General features: G+C 35.2%; 1 pseudogene; it reads left to right on the top strand.

Moving 5' to 3' along the window:
* The window catches only part of LOC109100396, a 30,506-nt pseudogene extending 22,703 nt beyond the window's left edge, over positions 1 to 7,803 (top strand).

The following is a 7,803-nucleotide window of genomic DNA, read 5'->3' as shown; positions in this document are numbered from 1 at the left end:
AATAAAATTTTCCAGTTTTAAATTCAGTATGGGCTTGTTTTTTTTTTATCCTGCGCAGGACATCGGACGAATCACCTCCCCTCCTCGCTATAATATCAACACCAATGAGGTGGAGATCACCTTCAGCAGCACAACCGTCTGCCCTTCTGACCACACCTCCAACTACTCCTCCAAGATCATTTTCACCTGCCAGAAAGGGGCAGAGCTGGTAAGAGAGCAACCCAAAACCATCATAAATGGTGTCAAGTCTATCCAATTGTATTGTTGTGTATCGAGTGTATTGTTGGTTCAATATTTTTGTCCGTCATCTCTGTTATACCTGAATGTAAGTGTTGGTTTTGCACAAACAGGGTTCTCCCCAGATGATCCGGGCTCAGGACTGCATGTATGTGTTTGAGTGGGCCACTCCTGTGGTTTGCCCGGAGACCATCACAGCGCGGGACTGCAGTCTGACCGTCTCCCAGCTGCGCTATACATTTGACCTCTCAGCTCTGTCAGGGACCGTTCAGGTAATGAAGAGAGAAGGACTTTTTCCAAGACTGAACATTTTAAATTTGTGCCATCAAATGTTTGGGGTCTGTTAGATTGTTTAATGTTTCTGAAAGAAGTCTCTTATACCAAGACTGCATTTCAAAGAAGTCACCAAGGCTCCATTTATTTGATCAAGCAAGAGTGCAGTAATATTGTGAAATATTGTTACAATTTAAAATAACTGTTTTTTTTTTATTTTGAAATGCAATTTATTCCCAGTGAGTGAAAGCTGAATTTTCAGTATCATTACTCCAGTCTTCAGTGTCACATGATCCTTCAGAAATCATTTTAATATGCTTATTAGCACTATAGATACTTCCTGTTATAAGAGACCAGTTGCGCTGCTTAATATTTTTATGCAAATCGTGATATGTTTTGTTTCAGAATTCTTTGATGACTAGTTCAAAAGAACAGCATTTATTTGATATAGAAATATTTTGTAACATTATAAATGTCTTAACTGTTGCTTCATACAGTTAATGCATCCTTCCTGAATTAAAGTATTCATTTTAAAAGAATTAATTAATTAACTTAATACAAAATCCAGACCTCCAAACCTTTGAACGGTAGTGTGTATATATGCCAAAAATCTACTAAAATCATAGTAGCAAAGGGATGATTCTGGAGCTTAGTTTATTGTGTGTGTGTGTGTTTTTTTTTTTTTTTTTAGGTTCCTGGAAGCTCTGGCTCCTTTAATATCAATGTGTGTGGGACTGTGGCGGGCACAGCATGTAAAGACAGTGCGGTATGTCTGACCTCAACGGCCTCTGCGGCTTCATACGGAAACAGCAAAATCAAGAACCTAGACTACAACAGAGAAGAGCAGGCTGTGATCATGCAGTACAGTGGAGGAGACACCTGTCCTCAAGGTCAGACAAACACTCCAAGTGACTCTATAAACCTATTGAGCTGCCTACCTAGACAACATTTTAAGGCAGCATGGGCACACTTTTGACAGATGGTAATAGAAGGTAATAACTGTAAGATTTGGCAACATTGCATGCATGTGTTATAGGAAATGCAGCATTACCATGCATTGCAGTCAACCAAAGTCAAGATCTAAGATGGAATCTGTTGATAGACTCCAGTTAAACTTTTCCCCTAAATGATTAAAATGTGTGTTTATTGTCTTTCAGTTACAGATCAAAATGAAGTGTGCACTTTCCCCTTTAAGTTCATGGACAAGTTTTATACTGAGTGCACAGCTGACGGCAGGACTGATGGCAGGAAGTGGTGTGCCACTACAAGCGACTATAACAAAGATCACAAATGGGGCTTTTGCTCTGGCGGTATGAATCATTTACAACATAAAACTCATGAAATACATGTACTGTTTTGGGATAGCCCAACTGGACAAGCTGTATTTATTTCTTTCATTTTTATTTCATTAATCTGTTTTTTTAATGGTTTCAGTTCCTTATTAAGGAAAGAAAACTAAAGATGTGTTCAATTTTGAAGTTAATTAATGACTTAAATATTTAATTTTAAGAATTGAAAATTTAAGTAAAATGTAAATAACTATATTTACAAAATGTAAGATTTTTAAAATGTAAATGATTTAAAAATGTTGTTAATGTAACGTAATTAAGTAAATACTAGCAATAACCTACTGAAATAATTACACTAGGATTAAATAAACCTAATGTAATTATTTCAGTTGGTTCATCAATTTGGCAGCACATGACGTGAACATTACTTAAATTGTCTGTGTTTTTAAGATTTAAATAACAATTGTGTTTCTGTCTAATTGAATGTTGGTTTTAATTATTAGAAACTTGATTTTAAAGCTGCGTATTTACACCTTTTTTCTTGTTTAATTCACAGCACTAAGAGAGAAACGGCAGTCGTCCATTTTGTTCTCGTGTGACAGAGCGGCGGGTCGTGGAAGTCCTCAGCTGATAAGCGAAACCCAAGGATGTTCTGCTACCTTCCAGTGGCGAACCAATGTGGTGTGCCCACCCAAAAAGATGGAGTGCAAGTTTGCAGGACAACACCAGACCTACGACCTGCGCACGCTCTCATCTCTAACAGAACCATGGAAATTTAGCAACGGGGACGATTCGTGAGTTTCACACCTGTTGTTCTGTTCAATTTCATTTGCCCCGTCACGGGATGTAAATATACAGTATATCATTGACAGTAATGGCCAATATCAGCACATTTTTTAGGCTGATATTAGAAAAACATAATATCATGGCTTCTTTTCTCCTTTTTTTTTTTAAGTATTGATTGCTCTTTTACAATTTTTATGTGAAAGTAATCTAAGCAGTTACTATAATTTTTTTTATATTTTATTTTAATCTTTTTCAAAGCAGTAACAAAAACAATGTACATTTTGCAAAATGCATTTTTGCACCTAACATTAACACTTTCTGCCAAAATAAATAATCTATAATCTAATTAAATAATAATAATAATAAAAATAATCTAATAAAGTAAATTAAATGAGTAAATAAATTTTAAAACAAATTATGTATTTATCTTTTATCGTCGATTATGATACAGTATCTAGAGTTGTGATGGTGTGTGTAAAATAAAAATATAAATTATAAAATCTAATTTCATAAGACAAAATTCCTTGATTTTTAGTTTTAACAATTTTTATAGACCATAACAGAGCAATAATTATCAACTATTTGTACCAGCAGTAATAATTTGTTTTTGTTCAAAAACATACATTTTTAATGTACTATTTGTACTCAAGTCTGTGGAATTTGGACACATTGCATTTAATCAGTAATGACACACTGGTGTAATATTGCACTTGCATCTGCAACAATTGAACTATTTTTTTCTCACAGGTACTACTTCAATCTCTGCCAGGCCATTCATGGAGGCCAGCCAGGGTGTGCAGCAGAAGCCGCCGTGTGTCGCAGACGTGCCAGTGGGAAGACTGAGACACTGGGCCGTGTTCACACGCAGACCATGGAGTTAATCGGTAAGTATTTTTTAACCACCTCTGACGTGATTGCGGTTTTGTTGGTTTCTCATCAGTATGTGTCCTCACCAGATGGAAAGATCCTCGTCAATTATTCCATGGGTGACGAAGTGTGTGGAAACAATAAACCCGCAAGAACAATCTTGCAGCTGAAGTGTGGCAGCACAGTGGGCCATCCGAAATTATTCAAGTAAGTTAAGAATGACTTGGCATGAATAGCTTCTTAACTTGTGGTGTTAAGCATCTGTTAGACGTGTCATTTTTAACCAGATTTCAGAGAACCAAATAGAAAAAACATACACTACTTGTCGAAAGGTTAGAAATTAAAGTAAAGAAGTCTCTTTTGGTCACAAAGGCTACATTTATAATATATACAGTAAAAGCAGTGATATTGTGAAATATTATTACACATTTAAAATATCTGTTTTCTAGTTAAATATATTTTAAAATGTATTTTATTCATGTGATGCAAAGCTGAATTTTCAACATCATTCAGAAATCATTATAATATGCTGATTTGCTTCTCAAGAAACATTTCTTATTCTTATCAGCGTTGAAAACAGTTGTACTGCTTAATATTTTTGTGGAAACCACTATCATTCAGAATTTTGCAATCAAATTGATCCTAAATGATGGTAAAGATTTATAATGCCACAAAAGATTTATATTTAAAATATTATATTCTTTGGAACTTTCAAATCATCAAAGAAAAGAATGCATCACAAAAATATCAATCAGCAAAAAACGTTTTTAACATTAGCTATTATTAGTAAAATGAGCACCAATAATTTTTGAGCACCAAATCAGCATATTAGAATGATTTCCGATGGATCATTTGACACTGCCATCAATGGAATAAATTACAAAAATTCAATTTTTTTTTTTCCAGATAAGCTGGTCTGTATTTTTAATGTAATGTGAGTTTAATAAGATTGATATTTTTGTCTGTTTGTTGTAGGGAGGATAAAACAGCATGTGAGTACTGGGTGGAGTGGGAGACTCGATCTGCATGTGCTGTGAAGCAGGAGGAAGTGGAGATGGTCAATGGAACCATCAAATTACCCGAGACAGGAGCCATTTTCAGCCTGGGAGCGCTTTATTACCGGTGAGAGCCTACAACTACACCACACCACATCTAGTAATGTGCATGAGATAAACAGTGTTTTATCTGTCCTCAGTTTCCACAACGCCACAGGAGACATCCGACCCAATGGAGATCGCTATATCTACCACATCCAGCTGTCAGGCATCACCGACAGCTCCATTTCAAATTGTCTGGGTGCAAATATCTGTCAGGTCAAGATTAATGACAGTTACCGCAGAAAAATTGGCTCCTCCAGCAAAGCAAAGTATTATATAAAAGGTGAGAGAAATTCTGTAAGTGACCATATTGGGATTACAATGTGTGATCAGTGCTCAAATATTTCAGTATGCATGTTGGAACAGACAAAAGGCAAAGAGGGGTGTGTTTATTTATTTAGAACAATACACAAATGGCAAACTATTGTTTAAATTGTTTTATTTTTAAAGATTTCCTTAGTTTGTTTATTTATTTATATTTAATTAATTGATGTATTTATTTGTATTTATAAATAAATTCTATAAAAAAAAACAAACACCAAAAACATAAATAAATTTAAATTAAATAAATGTTCTCTTTAAAATATGTTTTGCTTAAAAACATTGTATAATTTGTTTATTATTTTTTATTATTTATATTAAATAAATTACAAAAAAAAAATTGTAACCCAAAAATGGCAAAATGTTTTGTTTGTATATATATTTTGTGGAATTTCTCAAAAAAATGTCATACTTATTCAGTATTTGGAAATATATTTAAAAATATATACTGTGTATATATATAATTAGGGTACAGTTGGCATATGTTGAACACTTTTATTACTTGTTTTTTGTCAATTCAATTTAGTTTGTAGTATGAACTCATATTATTAGTTTAGGTTTGTGTTTCAGTGATGTTGTAACACTTTTATGGCATGACCTGCTGTTGTATTTTGTCAGGTGGAAATCTTGACGTCTTGGTACCATCTGAATCTGTATGTGGACGAGACAAAACCAAAACTGTGTCTTCGACCATCCTGTTTCACTGCAGCCCTACAGCAGGTGAAGGTATCCCAGAATTCCTTCTGGAGACAGATGGCTGCCAGTATCTGTTTGTTTGGCACACTGCCACCGTTTGTGAATTTTAGTGAGTATAACCAAAGCCTAAACATACTTTTAGGCTTTAATTCAACAATTCTACAACATAGATTTGTTAGCCAAGTAAGTTTGTAGTACATTGTTTTTCCCATATTTCATCCAGCTCCATGGACCCGCACAGCACTGATGGAGGGGAGGAGCAAGCTGGATTGTCTGGGCGGAGTCAGGCTTTAGGGGCAGTGCTTAGCCTTCTGTTGGTTGTGCTCACTATTTGTTTGCTTGTTCTTCTGCTGCACAAACGAGACAGGAGGTAAAATGCAACTTACATTTATGTGTGTGAATTTTATTTTAAAAGTAATACAAAAGTTTGTGACCAGTGCTTAATTTTTAAATCAAATTAATACTTTGGATGCATTAAGTTGTTCAAAGGTGACAGTAAAGACATTTATAATATTAGATAGGATTTCTATTTCAAATAAATGTTGTTCTTTTGAACTTACTATTCATCAAAGAATCCCGAATAATTTTATGGTTTCCGAAAAAATATTAAGCACTATTTTCAACATTTGATAACAATAATAATGATTTTTGAGCACCAAATCAGCATATTAGAATGATTACTGAAGGATCATGTGACACTGAAGACTGAAATTTTAGCTTTGCCATCACAGGAAATAATTACATTTTAAATTGAAATAGTAAACAGTTTTTTAAATTAAATTTTTTTTTGCAATAATATTTATTTATTTATTTATTGATCAAATAAATGCATTCTCACGACCCCAAAACAGTTGTGTAAATATATATTTTTTTTATAAATTCAAAAAATTCCCTGGGAATCAAACCCACAACCTTTTGCGCTGTTTTATAAACTCAAAACAATTTTTTATTACAAATATAGAAATTCTACTCAAGCTGCTTTGAGTTGCACTGAAAAAAAAAATACAATTTCAAAACTGTAAATAAAACATGATTTTATTACTTTAAAATGTATTTACATTTTCATTTAGCAAACACTTTTATCCAAAGCGACTTACAGTGCATTCAGGCTAACATTTTTTACCTAACATGTGTTCCCTGGGAATCAAACCCACAACCTTTTTTCGCTGCTAATGCAATGCACTACCACTGAGCCACAGGAACACCTAATGTAATGTTTAGTTCAATACTAATTCATTTGCTAATTTTATTATTTGTAAAAATGTACCAGCAATTTCTGAGCGAAAATTGTTTCTACACCAGTTTTTTGTTCAGTGTGCTTAATATGCATTTTCATATTTTTAGGCAACTTTTAATACAGAAAGTGTCAAGCTGGTGCAAGAAAGGAAATCCAGTATCCTACAAATACTCCAGGGTAACGTCTTGTCCTTTTGCAAGTTTTACAATAAGTAAAAATCAGAATGAGTATGAATACAGCTTTTGTCTTTGTGTTCATCTCTCTTGATAGGTGAACACAGATGAGGGCGGATGTGAAGATGAGATGGAATGGTTAATGGAAGAGACCGGGACGCCCACGCGGGAGCCACAAGGGAACGGTCACATCACCACCAAGCCTGTCAGCGCAGACGCCCTGCGCTCCTTCTCCCTGGACGAGCAGGACAGCGAGGATGAGGTGCTCACAGTCCCGGGGGTCCGAATCGCCCCTTCATCGTCCACTTCCTCACGGCTGCAGTCAGCTTTGCTGAAAGCAGAAAGTGACGAGGATCTGGTGGGGCTCCTGGTGGACACACGGAGCAATAATAAGACCCGATACAACGGCAGAAACCAGAGCAAACCTCAGCCAGACCCCGATGACAGCGACGAGGATCTACTTAAAGTCTGAGGGCCCCGGGCAGCCCGAACTGAACTTTTGAACGTCTCTGCCACCACGCTCCAATTGTTTAGTTGCTCCATTTTGGGTTTTCTAAAGGGAAAACTCTCTGTGAGCTGTTTGCAAGACGGCTTGCAAGAGCAAGTTGGTCGATTCGTCCACTAAATAGATTCAATGCCTTTCTGACAAAAGAAGTTTTTGTCATTTGATCGTTTATTTGTTTGTGTGTTCTGTTTTCCACTGATTAAGATGAATTGTGTACAACATCGTATGTGAATTCGGTCTCCCACAAACTTACAGAAATGGACTATATAGATTTTCTTATTGTTATTTAAAGAGTTTTGGGAACTGTTTTTTGTTAATTCAC

This window comes from Cyprinus carpio, chromosome A20, assembly GCF_018340385.1.
Source record: "Cyprinus carpio isolate SPL01 chromosome A20, ASM1834038v1, whole genome shotgun sequence".
NCBI classification, from domain to species: Eukaryota; Metazoa; Chordata; class Actinopteri; order Cypriniformes; family Cyprinidae; genus Cyprinus; species Cyprinus carpio.
Note: the sequence above shows the minus strand (reverse complement) of the source record. Positions and strands in the feature narration are given on the sequence as shown.